This window comes from Platichthys flesus, chromosome 9 (assembly GCF_949316205.1).
Source record: "Platichthys flesus chromosome 9, fPlaFle2.1, whole genome shotgun sequence".
Classification (NCBI taxonomy): Eukaryota; Metazoa; Chordata; class Actinopteri; order Pleuronectiformes; family Pleuronectidae; genus Platichthys; species Platichthys flesus.
The window spans coordinates 6,211,333-6,229,495 of NC_084953.1; the positions used below are offsets into that span (position 1 = coordinate 6,211,333).

The 18,163-nt window shown below is 41.8% G+C and overlaps 1 protein-coding gene across 3 annotated transcripts in view; it reads left to right on the top strand.

Moving 5' to 3' along the window:
* The first annotated feature begins 609 nt into the window (after nucleotides 1–609).
* lepr (leptin receptor) overlaps nucleotides 610–18,163 on the top strand; it is a 39,157-nt gene continuing 21,603 nt past the window's right edge. For 2 of the 3 annotated variants that reach the window (XM_062395370.1, XM_062395372.1), the window contains exon 1: nucleotides 15,533–15,693. The gene's annotated coding sequence lies outside the window, so the exon portion shown is untranslated. Of the gene's footprint in view, nucleotides 708–15,532; nucleotides 15,694–18,163 lie in introns of those variants that run through there. The other variant, XM_062395371.1, reaches the window with a different exon arrangement.

Below are 18,163 nucleotides of genomic sequence, written 5' to 3' on the forward strand. Positions count from 1 at the left end.
CAGTGGGTTCGTTTCCCAGAGTTGGTCGGGACCTGGTCAGGATCCCTTTGTGGGTCAGGGAATGGGGCTCCAGGGAACGGTGCGACATTGTAACCCAAAGGAATCTGTTGGCAAGAGTGCGTCATAGAAATTATGGGATCAGATATCATACCCACATTCACACACACACACACACACACACACACACATACACTAACATACACTAACGCACACAGAAAACCCCTTTGTACCTCAGAGAGGAAAATCTGAGGCGACCACTGACAGAAAGTCGGTTTGTCACTAAGCTCTTGTTTTCTCTAAGGCTCTAAACACCTCCAGTCCGTGTATATGCACACACACACACACACAAACTCACAAATAGAGGTGGTTTGTATCTAACCTTTCTGCCGTCTCCACACACACACACACACACACACACACACACACACACACAGACACACACTTGTAAGTACACAAGTTAGCAGTCTACAAACACATGCGTGCCCACCCTGGCCTTTGCTCCATGTTGCAGTGTATTCTGACACCGTGACTCAGAAATAGCTCCTCATGCCCAGAGACACGCGGCCGCACATAAAGCTGTTTGCCTGCGGGACGTCAACATGTCAGGTCCCTGTCGGTCGCTGCAAACGTTCACAACAGGCATCAGCTGGAACTTTGGTTTTTATTCCACACGTCTGGAGAACTGCTCGAGTCGGGCGGCTGACTATGTGAGTAAGCAGGGGTTTGTTTATCTTTCACTGTGATTGAGAATTGCACCCTTTTCCTAGGGAACAGTGAATAGATCTTTATTTTAAAATCAACTGACACATTCAGAGGACTGAAATCTATGAGCGTGTGAAAAGTGGTGCAGCTTGATTGGTTTTAAGGCGACTGTCAGGCGCTGAGGAAGGAATGTGCTCGACTTGGTGTCAGTCTAGTTTTCTAATTGTCTGAATTCACAGTGACTGGACTTATTGTAGTGTCGCTGTTTGTTTCTGAGCAGAAATAACAGGAGATCTCTGCGGGCTCTGCCTTGTATTCTTCTTCGGCCATCTTCCTCTTCTTCCTTCTCCTCGCTTCTGGCTCTTGCTGCTTCTTCCTTCCTCTTCCTCCTTATTCCTCCTCCTGTGTCTCTCCATCCTCCTCCTTTCTGCCTCGCTGCCTCTCATTTACCATCACAAAACCTTTGTTATACTAACACATCACATATTCCATTTGTTTTCTTTATATTTTGGTTAGTCAGTCCAGTGGAAACCATGACACATTGACATTAAACAGCCTTGAATTCATTCGTAAAGAAGCATTTTGGGATGTTGGTGCTGAGGCTGGTGTCCTGATACATTTAGTAGAATAAGACTGGGAACCAAGGGGGAAGTAGTCAGCCTCTCTACTTTTATACAAGCCCAGAAGTTAAGATAATGTTACGACTCTGCGTGTTTTCTTTGTGTCTCTCTGGACAAGATGCAGCCACTTAGTCCGTGATCCTTTCGAGGAAAAACCCAGAAGACAGCTCTTTGTGTTCAGCTTGGTGTCCGAGGCTTCACTCAAACGCAGAGAGCTGAGATCCGGTGCTTCGGCCTCAGACACATTTCAGACGAGCCTCGGGGCAAAATCCGAGCAGAGTGGTTTCGATCAGCAGACGAGTGGTAGATTCTCAGAGGGCAGAGAGGAGCCTTATTGTCCAATCTCATGTCAGAGATAACAGCCGCGGTCGTTTAACAGGTGGCATTTAACCCCCCCACACATCCGACCATTGGGTTTATTTAAACTAGCCGTGCAAAAGGTGAGGCTATGGTCAACATGGTCTCCAGGGGGACCAGGAGGTTTCTGTGCTGTTTGCTGAGGCCGACCTCGAGGGCTGAATTTGCACAGGAGCCAAACCTGTAAGTGATTTTTTAACCCTGTTGTTCCAGTTGTTCTCAGGTTCTTATTATTTATGTCTGACTGAGCTTGATAAATATAAAAGTACTTTGATTTATCACTTTAGTCTCGTTTGATTTTGATGAAGGATTCAGAATTTCCCAACAATTGTTCACTTATAGTCGAAACTAAAACAGCAACAATTTATTTAACTTTCCTATTTCCGTTTCCTAAAATATGAAAAATTGTCATTTTGAATTCCCTGTTTCATTAAAGTTAAGATCCGAGATTTAGATTCACTTTATAGTCCTTCATGCCACACATGTGACAAGCTTGCATCCAAATCGGTAAAAAATAATAGTGACAATATAAGAGATAAAATATTAAAAGGAAAATAAAAAAAATACCAATAAAAGTGAAACACATAGATGTTGATCCAACAGACATTGGGATAATAAACACAACAAACAAATAATTCAAATTAAAAAAAAATTGTAAAATCAAATGGGAAATTATTTATTGTACTTAAAATCAGATACTGAATCATAAACTTTGTCGTTCCTGTTCTGCTCGTAATCCGGAATGTAAAAATGTCTTTTCATTATTAAGTCAGCCCATCCGTTTTTCTATACAAGCTCATTGCAAACCAAAGCTGGATTCTATCCCAGCATGCACTGGGCTACTTACACACTGATGAATGAAAACATGGACAGATGCATTTGCATATTGGAACTCATGTCCTTGGCCTGAGTGCACATAACAGCAGCTTCTCATCTGAAGCCACAGCGTCTCTGGTTTCAGGGTTTTACAGCGATGTGTACAGCAGCTGAATTTAACACTATTGTTAAAAGAAGGGTCTCCAGCTGGGAGGACGGATAAATATGATGAACTAGTGTCTCTCTTTGCAGTAGAAAGGTGGGGACATATTTAATCAGAATGATGTGAGTAGAGAAAAAGGAGAAAGGGGATCAGGTTTTCATTTTTCCCCTAAAGATAAAAATACACCCAGATTGCACCAGGCTCCAAGGCCTCTCTCCTATTGGATGCTTGACATGAACTTCAGGCATGTTTACAAATACCACTGGCAGGGTCCATTTATCCCTAGAAGAAGAACTTCCTCTCCTTCCCCTCTCAGTTCATATGAGGGCTCATCCAACACACTTTCAATATAGTTTTTTTCCAAATCTATCAAACTATTGTCTAAAGTTTTTTTTCGATCGAGGAGATTTTGATTCTGCTGCCCCCTTCAATCCAAATGTGCCCAAAAACAAAGCCTGAGGTGCAAATACCGTCATTTTGGCAACATGAGGTCGAGGATTTCTCGGCCCAGGCAACAAACTTTGCTCATCTTCATACTTTATCTGCATCGTACCAATAAACGTTGAAAGTTTTGTGCAATTAGCCAGATTCGCTGTCTGCCTGCCAGTGCATCACCAACTTATCAACAACATCCTAATGGCCAATGCATGGGTCAATGTACTTTGTCTCACTAGTTCAATTTTCCAGGAAGAGTAGCCGGCTTATTGGAAAATATTTACTTCATGGACTAAAGTAAAATAAAATTGTCCATGTTGCTCCGCTTTTTTCATTTCCTGTCATTATTACCGTCCTCTTTTTTGTTCTGCTCTTTATTTTTTACCCACATAGAAGCCCTCTCTCTCTGTTTACTTCACTAATTCACCCTGGCTTTCCACTTAGGTTGTTCGCTAGGATGAACTTTTTGTCAGGCAGATGAAAACACCCACAAACACAGAAAAGCGTTCGCAGGTATTAAACCACGTGTTGGGTCTGTAAATGTCAGACCACATTAATGTGATGACAGAGCTGGATGATGGGTGAACAAAACACTCTCATTTCAGAACATTAAGACGAAGTGTTTGCAAACATTTTGCTTTTTAAAAATCCAAAATTAAAACTTGTTTTGCTCATTCAAAATGGCCTCATAGGTCATTTCTGTGAGAAGGAAGAATTAAAGACTCCAGCGGACATACTAAGAAGGAGTGAAGGATTAAAGCAGGGTTGACAAAAACATTGAACTTAACAGGAGAGGACGTTGATTTCATGTTTTGGCCGAATGTCAAAGTTGTGTCTTTAAAATCGTGCCAGCAATTGTTCTATAACTGAAAATGTGTGTTTATTAATGTAACCATCGAGGCGAAGGGCCTTAACTTAATGACTTACCTCCATCCCTTAGCTGTAATGCTCAGTACTTCGAGGGTATTTATGGAGCTAGTCCCGGGTGACATGCTGGGTACATCCTGGACATTGGGTCGCCAGTTTCCCACGGGCGATGTAGATGAGCTCTGGGAGGATTCCAGAGGAGCCGTGTGGACACAGGGAGAACATGGCAGAACCTTCATGCTATGTGTCAACCGCTGCACCAGCATGCCGCCCTAATATCATGGCTATATTTGTATAGAACCAAGGTCACAAATCCATGACAAGCAATAAATGAACTAGAATTGAATGTATTCAATTCAGTTCAATTAAAGCGTCATACCATAATAACGTCAAGAACTTCTAACCTTATAAGCTGACCAAACCACCACAACTCTATAAATGGATTCTGCATGTGAACATACACAAGCCGTGGCCAAGGGACGAGACTTTAATGCCAGAAGAATTTTGGTTTCCGATTCAATTTGAACCAATCACATTTGTGCAGAGCACTAGAGGCGAATTGCATCAGCTGTCGGCTTTTTAGTTTCTTAACAGTTAGACATTAGCCAGAAGGTCGTCTGGACCTGAAACAGCTGCAAAACGTATCACAGTTTGAGTTTATTCGCCTCATGTGACTGTCGACAGTGAGACGCGACCAGGAGAGGGAGTCTCGGTCCTTAAATCCTTTGTTTATTGAAGCCCCAAAATATTGGCCACTGCCCCAGAGGTTGATGTGCCATCAGAGGATAGCCAGTGGACTCAGAGATTACCCTTTATTTAACCCTTTAACCCAAAACCCAAACAAACCCTGCTATAGAATGTCACCTCATTAAAGAAATGGTGATTTCTCTTATAACAGTTTCTGTGGCTGATTGAATCAGGGAGAGAAGCTTTATGTTGGTTGAGCTTGAAGGACACGTTGCACCTGTGTGTTTCTGCAACAAAGCAAAAGTTTGGTCTTTTAAAAAAGATGAAATCCAGACTCCTATTCCCATGACAGCTTGAGTCGACACAAGTAAACAAAACGGTCAATAATTTTCATGGCTTCAAGACAAACAATTAAAACTGTTTTGCCTCTTCATCATCACTCTGAATATATCCCTGCTCACCAAGGCCCCAGCCGGGGGAGTTTGAGTCACAAAGAGCCGATGGAGTATTTTAATTCTGAAAAAAACGATCGCGCACACAAACATCTTTACGACCGCAGAGCTTTAATTTAGAGAAATAACAGCATCTGAACGGCTCGAGGTGCCGAACCGATGCTACCGAGAGGAAGATGTGACACATTAACGTGGAGGATGACTCAAAGAGAGATCCGGCTGGGTGTTATTACCTGCTGCCTGAATAATGCATGAAACAGCTTGAGCATGAGTGGAAAGTGAAACACATTGTGTCATGCGCACACGCAAGTGGGTGATAGTTGAGTTGAAAGTGTTATAGGAAATTAGAAATATGACACTTGCACAGTTTTAATATTTGAAAGATGCATTTCTGACACATCCTGAGCAGAATTAATCACAGAGAAACAATCTCATTAGCGTTTAGTAGCTGGCGGAGGTTTGACGTGTCTGAAGGACAAACTGTATGAGAAAGATCCACGATGTCAGAGCTCAACTAAAAGTGAAGCCAAAGGATTGTGATCGCCCCCTGGTGGCTGGAATCCATATTGTAAATCCCGCTTCCTCCATGTTAACAGATTGGACTTCAGACTTTTTTATCCCATTCATGTATGATCACGTGCTTCTGGTAGGTTTAGTTTGAAATATTTTATGCTATAAAAACGGGGTGAAACTTCAGGTGCGTGTCCCTCGATGCTGCTCACACCAAACTCAACGCAAACTTCTCGACCTATTAAATATAAAGTCAATGCAAAGACGCAAATAGAAGTGAATTTTGAATTTCTTGCACCGGGACACATTTGCATAACGTGATGTTGAGAAAGCCAATAAGACTCCGGGTCTGCCACCCATCACAGCCAGCGGGAATCAAACCCGCCACTGGTTGACCTCAGGTAGCGCTGGATGGTGTAATCTCCTGAGTCGTGTGTGTGTGCCTTCAGATCGTCTTGTGGGCCGCCACGAGGGCGCCGGGTGTCTCCGGTGTTTCCTAGGTTCAATGATGCAACTGTTCTCACTTCAGCCAGTAGACCTCCTCACAGTATTTGCACAACATGAGTAAACAGAAGTTCGCGAGTCAAGCAACACAAACGTTTGCTTTGCATTTGGTGTGAAGAAGAGGAGAAGCATCTTCACTGTTTTTAAACTGCATGATATGAAGAACATCACTTTAGTTTTTATCTATTAACAGGAGATGAAAGAATTTGATTTAGTTTGAAATGTTTTCAAACCGATGACATTTTTAACTCCTTGACATGCAACATAGTTCATCAAAAGAAGTTGGAAGGAACAGTTCAACCACGATTACTTTTTAAAGGAGTCACAGTATTAACCCACCCTCGATCTGTCCCCACACAACAGCCCCCTGCTCCCACCCCCGGCTCTTTGCTGTGTGGGCCACAGGAGGGGATGGCTCACTGAGTTGTGTACAATGAAATTTGATGACGCACAAGCTCGACACTGGGACACCTCATCAATTTCTCTCTTACAGCTCTCCTCTCTAATTCTCTCCATATTTGTTTTCTGCAAGGGAAGAAATACTCCCTTATTATCTTACATGTCTCTCAGAGGAGACAGTGAGAGCGGCGGCTGTGGTGTGTTGATGTTCAGCTTGGTGTGGAATAAATGACACAACAATTGAATGTGTGGGTGTGTGTGTGTGTGTGTGTGTGTGTGTGTGTGTGTGTGTGTGTGTGTGTATATGTGTGTGTGTAGAACGAGGTGGCGACTGAATCCCAGAGAGAGGCAGTGATTGTGGTTTCAGGAGTGACTCCACCACCACCATCATCCTCTGACAATGCGTTTGAGGCCCAGAGAACAAGTGAACATTCAATACACTGCTGTCATTTCATCACATTGACGTGCACGCCCTGCTGCAGGCAGTGTGCTGATGTGCGTTAGTGTCAGTGTGTGCGTGAGACACCAGGAGAAAGACCAAGGGCTGCGTAAGATGAATGAGAGAAGCTGGTCTCATCCGTCAGGCTCTTTGCTGGCGGTCTCAAATGCTGAGAGGAACCATACAAACCTTAGATACTGGTTGTCTGTCTGACTGCTGTCCCTTACCAGATGTTTCCCCTCACATCTGGCATGAATGCGAGTGGATCACCATGTTGTGAAAGCAACGAGCCCAAACAGCACAGCGAGATGAGGAGTTATTGTCACTAATAAGAGCCATTAAATGCATTTAGTCGTTAACTCCTGCTAGAGCCGTTTTTGTGCTCTCTCACTGTTACCACACACACACACACACGCAATCCCTTCCAACTGCAAATTGAGCAACATCAATGTTTTTGCTCTCTCTCTTTTCATCCGCTGCTCCTCAGACCTGTTCTTCGTCCGTCTCTTCTGCCTGCAACATCTGCTTCTCTCAGAGGACGTGTTGCCTGGCAGGTGCCGTGTCTCGTGTGCGGCTCTGTTATTCCACCAAAAAGTGGAAAAACACGACAACGCCTCATGTGAATATGTGCATTTAGCAACATTTCTTCAATTGCACACATGTTTTACATGGAAAACATGTGTGCAAACTATTTTCTCACAGCGAACAAGCAATCAATGGGGTTATACAGAAACTATTTAGAGTTTTGGGTAGAAGCTAGGAAGCTTTGTTGACCCTTTGACAAAAACATGGTCTTGTGTTGGCTGTTACATTTAAATAAGTATTATAAAACTACTTCAACTTCTTGGCCCTAATGTTCCCCTTTCTCCTGGCTTAAGTGTTTGTCCAGATAAAACACACTAAGTGCAGTCAAAGAATCATCTCAATTTGAGGAATTTCACAAACTTTGTTACTCAGTTGTATTGGTAAAGAGTGGCTCATTGTGGCTGGCACTTTGTGTACTTCTGCAGTACAAGAAAAAGTTAACTTTTGGTCTTGGGGCTTTAAAGAACCTTAGTTGTTTTATCTACAAGATAAAAATGTTCACCATCAAGTTTGTGGATTACATACGAACAGTCAAATTCACTTTTTTCACAATCCTAAACCATCTATCCCCACCTCTACCTGCATGAGTTGTTGTCTGGGTGTTTGTTTAAAGCTTGGAGAGAAGATCCCTGCAGATTATCAACTTTTGGAGCTGATCAGTCAAAGAGGAGGAGGTGAACAAAATATGGTCCAAAAAGAACATTTTCCAAGATACCTCCTTAAATTGTTGGGCTAGCAAGGAGATCTAAACCTTAATCCGAAAATGATTCCCCATCATATGATATCATGTCTGTATCTCTGCATCCCCATAGGACTACAGACATGATCTATTGCTAATATAGATATATATAGATAGATATATAGATATATTGTGTCTGTGTCGCCCCTCTGATGGTTGTCATTTTACGAGAGAGGTTAAATGCTGCACCTTTTTCATGGGTAAGAGATGGGATTTTCCTTGAATCCCCAAGAAGAAGCAGCCAAAAAAATTTTTTCCCTCAAGTTGTTGAACAAGTGAATCTCTCTCTGATGTGTCTCTGACCTCGATACATCACTGTTAGTTGGACATGTGTCCAGTTTGTTCCTTCAACACAAAGTTAAACGTAATTTCATTAAATCTTATGAAACCCTGCTTTAGTCTCTTCGGATCATAATCCCTCAGTTATCAGATTGGTAAAAGTGTGCAGGTTTTTATTCTTCTCCTGCTGACTTCTCCAAATGGTTTTAAATTCTAGATATTGGCCAATCGAGCAGAACGACTGGCAGAATAACAAATGCAGGGGTCAGCGGACATGTGTTACAGCTGTTCTCTGGAAAACACATCATCTGTAATTTGATATATAAACACTCAGACTCAGCGATTATGTACTGTTAAAAAAATAAAGGTGGACACTGGGACGGTTTTGAGAAAGGCAGAGATGTTAGATTGGTCCACTTCCATGTTTTCCTCTGCTCGAACATTGGCTGATACAGCTGAATTTCTCAGTAACAAGGATATTCATAGTTTGACCATGGGCAGGTGGCCAATGGAAATAAGGATGTAAGGTCCATAGGCCTTCAACAAACATGATAACCCAGAACTGTGTGGTACAATGTTGCCATTCAATGGAACCAGTGAGAAAAGACAGATGCTTGAAATCGGCAAACAGAAGACAAAAGTCTATTTTGAATGCTTGAAGTTTTAATATATTGAGCAACTTTTTACAGGAAAACAATGAATGAACTTGAGAAGCTGCCAGACTTCCTCAGGTTCAGTGTCTCATCCGTCACAACAGATTCAGAAGACCTCACAAAGTTTAGAAGAAGAAAGTTCTCAGATACTTCCTGGTCACGAGACAGAGGGTGTGAGTTACTTTTATATTCAGGAGTTTTTGTTTCGGTATTGAATCCTTGAAGGGAAGTCTTAAATAACATGCTTCATATAGCAAAATGTACAAACTAATGTGCTTTGCTTATTAAATTAGATTAAGATTAACTTTTCCTTGTTGGCCATCGGGTCCAAACAAGCTGCTTCAGCGTTTCTCCACTTATCCTGTAAACAGCACTTCTGCCATTTTGTTGCCTCTGGACACTTCCAGTTTTCCAAAGGATCAGTGAATTTACGCAAGATGACCCACTTATATTGTGTTTAGCGGATTAGAGTTTGTCAGATAGAGCTGCTTGTAATGATTTATTGCATCACATTTATTTAAATATTCTCATTTATAAGAATATAGAGGACTTAAACTGTCAAAATTAACGATGAATAATTAAACGAATCAGTGGAGAACAGGAAGAAATAGGCAAGTACTTTATTTTCCGAAGTGCCTTTATCAAATCCCTCCCATTTTTCAAACTGGTAACATGGAGTTGGTGAAAAGGCATATGGATGTTGTTAACCCCCAGATGAGGCAAACAGACGCTCCAACTGAATACAGAAAACATTTAAAAGAACAACCAGAACTTGAATCTCAACTCAGTATAAAGATCCCAGACTGAGGATCAGCAGCACGAGCAGCAGCCTCCTGTGTGGAAGTGCCTCCCTCTGACCCCGGCTCAGGAGCTTTTGATTCGCCGGTCAGGTGAACCTCATTGAAAACTGACAGGGCCACATGGACACTGGACCACATACGGCCGTAACAATGTCAACGGGGCGTCTCTTATAAAGACGCCACCGAGTCGCAGTAAAGGAAGTGTAAGGCAGGATGTCTCCACCTCTGCTGAAGTCTGAAGTGGAGCGCCCCTTTAAGAGATTAACTAAAACCAGTGCCAATGGGTTATTAGGTGACTCCTCTGTAACAATGGCCCTTTATCTGCCCTCAGCTCCCACCTCATTTCCTGTCTTTCATTAAAAAAAAAGCATTAAAAGGAACCAGACATGAGAGTCGAGGCTGGTTATGTAACATCAGATCAAATCACATCTTTCAGCGATCAGAGAAATGTGATCTGCATGTGAAACAGGGGGAATCACTTTACAGCCAAATCCTACATGCATTTAAAATACAATAAAAAAAGATGACATCATTCTATACGGTGACATCATCCCAGCCAGTTCGCAGGCATGACATCATCTCCTTGGTATGCAACCCCTCCGCTGGGGAGCTTCCTTTTTCGTGGAGCAGCAGAATCAGATTAATAATTCATGAGCGGCTTCCCTGTGTGAGGCGGACAGCTGCTTCACTCTGCAGGGCTGGGGGGGGGGGGGGGGGGGGGGGGGGTGAAAACTCGACTCATAACGTTGGAACAGTGTAAAAACACTTGACTCACACTGCAGCAGGGATATTATAGCTCATTTGAACCCTATGATGAGCTGATGTCATGATGACAAAGCTACAACACGAGGGGACCGTTTAAACCAGTGACTGTTTATTGTGCAGGAGAAGAAAAGCCAACTGAGTGATATTTATCTAATCTATAACCAAGAGTTGAGACTAGATGTAAAATACGTTGACAAACACAAGACTCCGGCTGTCAAAAAATACAGGTTACAGTAATATAACAGGACGGCAAAGACACACAAGACGTGAGTGATTCAACAATTTAGTACGTGACTCAGAAAAGACAGCTGGTATATATACTGGACTGGAAATGGACACTGGTGATTTGGGTGAAGATGTGAGTGCTGGGTGATGAGGGAATGTGAGACAGGAACAAACAGAGCTGACTCATGAATTCTAACATCTCTAGATTGAGTAAGAACTCATATGTAGAATATAACAACGATTATCATCATTATTAGAATCAATAATGGTATTAATATGGTAAAAGTAAGTAAATGAATAGATGTTTCCTCGATGCAGTCCATCTGTGGTGCTGTGATTCTATTTCCTCAGAGGTTTAACATCTGCAGTGATTACATAGCATTATTTATCATTATGACAAAAATAAACTGCACCAGAAAATAAACAAAACTAAACTAAATGGATCAACTACAGTCAGATTTAGTTTCTCAATTTATCACTTTCTTTTTTTGCCATCAGAAAAACACGATCACGCACCAAGAGGATGATGTCATCCTTACACTCCCGTAGGGATGAGGTCATCGGAGAGAATGATGTCATGTCTTCATTTTGAATGCGTGAGGCTGCGGCTGCTGCGACAGCGTGTTTCCCTCCCTGTGCTGCATCACTGACCCCAACATCTTCTCATCATTTCATTTACTGTAGCAGACTGTGAATCTCTGAAGTATGAACGATGTCTTTATGAGTAATGTTGACTCTTATTGTGAGTAAGATGTGTGTGCACGCTTTTCCAACGTGCAAATAGCCCTCAGGTCCCAAAAAAAGGGTTTTATGTGGTTGTCGAATCAACACAAAACAAAACAATGCAAAGAAAAAAATTACAAAAGATTTAGAAACTTGTACATTTATCTCTTATGAACCCAAAGAAAGACATTCAGACAATGGACCTTTTCAGAACATCTTATTTTGAAATCGACTTAATCCAGAAATCTTGAACCGCGTGGTCCGATGTGGCTTGAATGTCTTGAGAACTGTTGATCTTATTGGCTTCACAGTTGGTACATGTAGGGGCGGCCATGACTCATTAACATAAGCGACATTGTGAATCCTGACAACAGCACGTACCGAGTCGAGCTCCACTGAACAAACAGGTGAGCAGCTCTTTGTGCAGGTGGAGCAGCTTCATGGTTCTGTGGAAGCAGGTCTTCTCTAGCTGAGCCTGAGTCACTGCAGGTCAGCTTTACAGTTTGAGAAAGAACCAGCATCACCACAGGCCGAGCACACAGGCCCATTCCAAACAGGCAGGTTTGGGAATGGGCTCTTCAGTCGTAATTAAAAAGTGAGAATATAAAGCATAAATCAGGGAGACGAGTCTAGATGCAGCTGATCCTCGACACCCGCTGCAGATTACTGAGAGCGATGCCAGGAGGCGGGTAATAATGATAATGATAACTTTAATCTGTAAAGATCAGTGGGCTGTGAAACAGAAGCGATGTGCCTCCATCGTGACGCACGTGAAGGAAATTCACTCGCAAATGAATGTCCTCCCCCTTTTATGCCGGGGTGATTTATTTATGCACGACACAATGACGTGTTTGTTTGACGTCATAAAGTTTGATGGCGGCTGCAGGAGCTGAAAACCTTCACCACGACACATGTGAGGCCGGTTTGTCACTTCATTTCTCCGGAGGGTTCCACCATCATAACCCAAGAACACGGTTTTAATTCCAACCAAGCAGCAGTGTACAGACTCTGTGATGAGCACTGATGCCTCAAAGCTACAGGGCCCCGGAGCCTGTTTGTGAGCCTGGGTTTCTTCCAGATATTCCAGTACCCTCTCATAGTCTAAAAAGATACAAACGTTGGATGAAATTTTATTTAAAGCGTATTTCTCTTTGCACAGCGATAATTCGATGACATCAAGGTAATTGGAGCAACTAATACATTTCTAATCACTGTCCCGAGAAGGAAATTGGAAACTTTAAATTGCCAATGAGGATGAATGTTGAGGTGTCAATCATGTAAGGCATCGCATGCAGTGTTCTCCCTGCTTGTTGTCCTACGTGTCAAATGGATGGGGATGGAGACGTGTGACTTTGAGCGTAAAACCAAAACAAATGTTGACTTACTGTGTAACCAAACTAAAGCTAAGTCATCTTTTTAAAACTGATCCTACAACAAACATTTAACTTGTGCAGGGATGGTTTTCTCATGTACCCGCACATTGTTGTTTCCACAACATAAGAAATACAGAGTACAACACAACAAACACACACACACGCACAGACAAAGACTGTGGCCTTTGGAAAACCGTCATGCTGGTAGCCATTGCTCAATAACATTCCAAGAATCAAAAGTGTGTGATTGTGCATTTCAGCTTATAAGGATTCACACCTAAAGACAAACCAGCAATTGTCTTTATTTATACATTCTTTATTAAACAGGATGTTCCCATTGAGATCCAACATGTAAATTGACACCTCCACTTAATTAGGATTCACACCCACAGACCAACCAGCTGTTAGCCTGTCAGGCAGCCGGGGATTTATTGTCGTAATTATATTCCTTCTTATCTTGTTATTTGTCACACGTGTGGCTATATGTGGACCCCACAATCCAACCCAGACAGACAAAGCCAATGTAGATAATCTGGAAACTTGTAACTTGCAGCAACCTGTAAAATGAGAAGTGTTAACAAGCATTTGTAAATGTAATGATTTTCATCCTGTTGATAAAGTGAATAAGCGTGTTTAGGTTGGTTTACAATGAGCAACCGTCCTAATTATCCTTGCCTGGTGTGGTACAGTTACACAGACTGTATTCTTCCTCCATAAATAATGTTTGGCTCTGTGCTCAGCATCTGAAATCTCAAGGTTCAGACACCAGCAGTGGAGTGACGTGTTGAAACCAAGCAGGAGAACAGCCTTAAAAACTGCTATGTATTTATAACTGCTGCAGCGTGGACATTTAAAGCGTTGAGGTGTTTTTCAGACGTATAAATAAAACATTAATTTCAGGAGAACGAGATCATTCACGATTCAGCGTACAGGTCAGACTTCTATGCAGAAATACTCTCGGAGCATAAGAGATTATTCAGTGGACTGTCTGTTTACTTTTCTCCCGGAACCAAAACCAGACAGTTTTCTTGAGCTGATATTTGAAAAAGGAAAGTTTGAAGATGCACTTCAGCAGGAGGTTGCATAACCCCAGTGTTTGCTCCTCTGTTTGTGCTGCACACAGCTACAATATCCTGCTTCACAGGATACAGCAGGTAGGATGGCATCTTTTTGGGAAGTAGGTTGTGTGGCAGTCTCTCACAAAAGAAACAGGGAGTGGAATACAGAGGAAAACCGACACGCTATGGACCGTGAAGCTGTGTCATGTTGCCGGCAGCGTACTTGTTATCACAAGCAGTGGTAGATTAAGCAGATGTGGTCCAGTGGAAAGCACGTTGCAAAAATGTTACTTATGTGTGGGGGAAATGTGTTTTTGACGAATATTGATTCAGAGTTTGAAGACAGTTAAGGTTCCGGTCGCAGTGTCTCTCTGTTAGTGTCCATTATCAGGCTGAACAGCAAAACCTCTCCGCTGAGGAGTTAGATCAAATGCTGGCTTTGTTTTATGTCATCAAACTTTGAGCAACTCACACTCACGCAAATTGATGTGACCATTAATGAATCTCTTATCAGTAGTTCAGTGGAACTCATCTGAATAACCACAATAGACGTGCTGTCACTCTCCAGCAACGCAGCAGCTGTGGCGACTTGAATATTGAGGGGGAGTTTCTAGACCTTGTGTCGGGATAAAGACTTTTTGCAACGCTCATCTACAAGTTGCGTTACTAAGAAGTAAAGCAAACAGACAAAGGTCTAAGTTGTAATTTCTGTCTTCTTGAATTTGTCTCGATGACACCCTGCGAGAGAAGGTGGAGATGGACGGATGGAAGGTTTCAAAAGTAGAAGACATTCCCACCATGTGATAAATATGTATAGTACACATACAAACCAATACTGATAAATGTACAACATTAACAAAAAGGAATAAATCGGAAAAAGTGAAAAAGATAAACAAACAGATAAATATATAAAAAGAAATGCAAGATTTTATAATTTTTCAGTTTACAATTATAGATGGAGCACAACTCAAAAACATCACTCTTCATTTATATCTTAATGCAATAGTGCATCATATTTTATTAGCTGAAATATATAATTTGAAACACATATAAGATCCAAATATTTAGTGTTAAATAATAAATAAACAAAGAGTTGAATGATAAATGTAGCATTGTATGGTGAATGCAGTGCAACAGAAAGATGAGGAATCATGTGTCGGAAATACTTGATTAGCTCAAAGTTTGGTACTCAAATATTGTAATACTAGTAGTCAATATACTGAGTTACTTTCCTTCACTACATTGTCTCTGCATGTAGTCCTGACCGAATGATTGTTACAAAGCGATAGGATTTCCAGAGGTGTTCCTGAACGCATCGCAGTGGGCTGGCTCCCATCGTGTCAGTCAGAGCCTCCTCCCCCCTCCTCCCCTCTCTCTCTCAGAGTGTGTGAAAGAGAGAGTGAGAGTGAGAGAGAGAGAGTGTGTGACACCCGTTTTCTGTGGGAGCTCCTCAGTCCCGCACACGGATCCTGGGACAGATGTTCACTGAGGATATTTAAACTCTCTGACTTGGAGCAGCAGGAGAAAAGGATCTGGAGCGATGTAAGGAAACCAGTCTCTTTATTCTCTGACCAGCACAGAGGTCTGTCTGTTTACCAGCCTCTGTTCTCACTCTGTCCTCCAGAGGTGGGATGTCTCAGAGACATCTGTCAGCCTGAGACACGACCTGTCTTCCCTCTTTGTGTTCTTCAGACATCTCACCTCATTTCACCACTCTGTCCAGATGTGTCCACCCATCTTCATCTGTCATCCATCACATCTGTTATCATGATGAGGACGAGTTTACCTTTGAAAAGTGATTTTCCAATGTCCAACACTTCTATGATCTGCTGTGCTGTTATGTTTCATGATACAACTAAATCTGCACTTTTTATTATTTGAATTGCTTCCTATTGTTGGCTTCTTTAATACTTTTTAATAGTTTAATGAGTATTATGATTATTGTTGTTATCATTATATGTAGTTATGTGTGTTTCTCTCTAGTCAATGTGGCACCTTTCACTACGTAAAAAAAAAGGAAGAGGCACCTTAAATAACTTTTTTGAGGACATCACTACATTATTGTTGTTATTATTAAGATATGTGTAAGTTTCTCAAATGGGAAATTCGCCAGGAATTAAAAAGTCACCTTAAATAAAAACTTATCAAGACGTGTGGCATTAATGCTAAAGATCCAAAGAGTAGAAGTTGTCAGAAATGTGTTGCTGCTGCTGCCGCTCCTACTGCTGTGGTTGTTGATGATGATGATGATGATGAAGATGATGATGATGATGAAGGGGGAGGCAAACAAGCCCTCACTCGTCTTGGTGCACGGTGGCAGGCTCTTCTCCTGGCTGACAGGGAGTGAGTCAGACCTGGATGAATAGTTGGCTAGGTGGAGTCCTCAGAGGAGAGAGAGAGAGAGAGGGAGGGAGAGGGGAGGGGGGGGTGGGGCAGAGCTTCCCATGCATGTGGAAAATAGTCTCGTCTTGATTCAGCCGAATGTTTTCCGAAGAAGACAAGAGAGAACCGAAGCTCCATTGGGCTGAATTCAGACAAAGCAACGCTACTGATCCTGTTGTGAGTCATGAGCTGCATAGTTTCCCTGAGTTTCCCTGTTTGCAGCTCGTATACAGTGAGATTCAATGTTTTAGCATCTCATTCTAGTTTTATACAACCCAAAAATATTGTAAGATACTGTTATAATTATTATTACACTACCACGTTATCCCTAAACTCTGGGATAACGGCTCCTGCAGCTGCATGTTATCCCCTGTGTGGCTTCTGTTCAAGTCCCAAAGTTAAACAATCTGACCTTTTGGACCCATTTTGGTTGCGATCCACTTATAAGATGTTGTGAGTTTGGACATCGTCCTCTTGACCCTTTATGTTCAGTTCCTTCAAACCTGCATGACTGTGTTGTTTCACGTGTCGTGATAGGTCTCACATCTCGGTTCAACTCAGAACATCCAGTCGGACAACTCAGGTCAGTTCAAACGAATGAACTGGTGCTGAGCCATATTCACATGATTTAACACACCTGCCTGAAGCCCACGTGATATTAGACCCAAAGATATTCGCCCAGTCGACAAAGACCAGCAGCGAATTCTCTACTTTACTGTATCGATCAATTATCAATTATCTGAACTGCTGGATGAGTCAACTGATTCTCCAGCCAATCATTGCATCTGTGGCGCTCATACAGATGATAACACTAAAAACCATCTGGGGATAAACAGATGAACAGCCGGATGTGGAAGGAGTTTGGTGATCATGCTGAATAACACTGTGATCTACAGTTTACCACAAGCAATGATATGAGTTCTCTGATTAAAACACACAAATAATCCTGAAGGTGATTATGAATAATTTAATCAAAACAGTAACTTGCCATCTCAATAGCGACTTTATCGTTAAATAATGACTCAGCGACTCAAAGTAATCATTTATTATCACAAAATAATGAGCTTCGATCATAACATATAACTGTAGTATCTCAAAATAATGGCTCAGTAATTCAAAAATAATGACTTCATCTCTCAAAATTACAACTTAGTATCTCAAAGAAAATGTGTTGGAATGTCTAAATACTGACTCCCATAATTGTAATTCATTATCTCAAGATTTTTATCTTTCTCTCATGATTTCGACTTGTTGATCTCATTATTTGAATTGAAATTAGCTTTCATCATTCATTTTTGTTATGTCCCTGGCATAAATGGGCTTCAACATGTGAGACTGTTTATACTGGGATGTTTTTATTATCTCTGTTTCCATGAAACCTTCGTGGGCGGCGTTTCAAATCGGTGCGTTGCTGCTGTCGACTGTTTGGCATCACTGGATATTAATGTGCTTGGTTTATCAAGTATCAGTTTCACGGATTAGCCTCAGATTGATCTTCCTCTCTGATTAATTCATGCATGAACCGATTTTAAATAGATTTTTCAGAACAGGATTTATCCAACAATATATGTTGACGTTAGGGTGATGGGGGATATTGTCTTTGGTGAAGCAGGGTGGAGGCTGTGTCTCT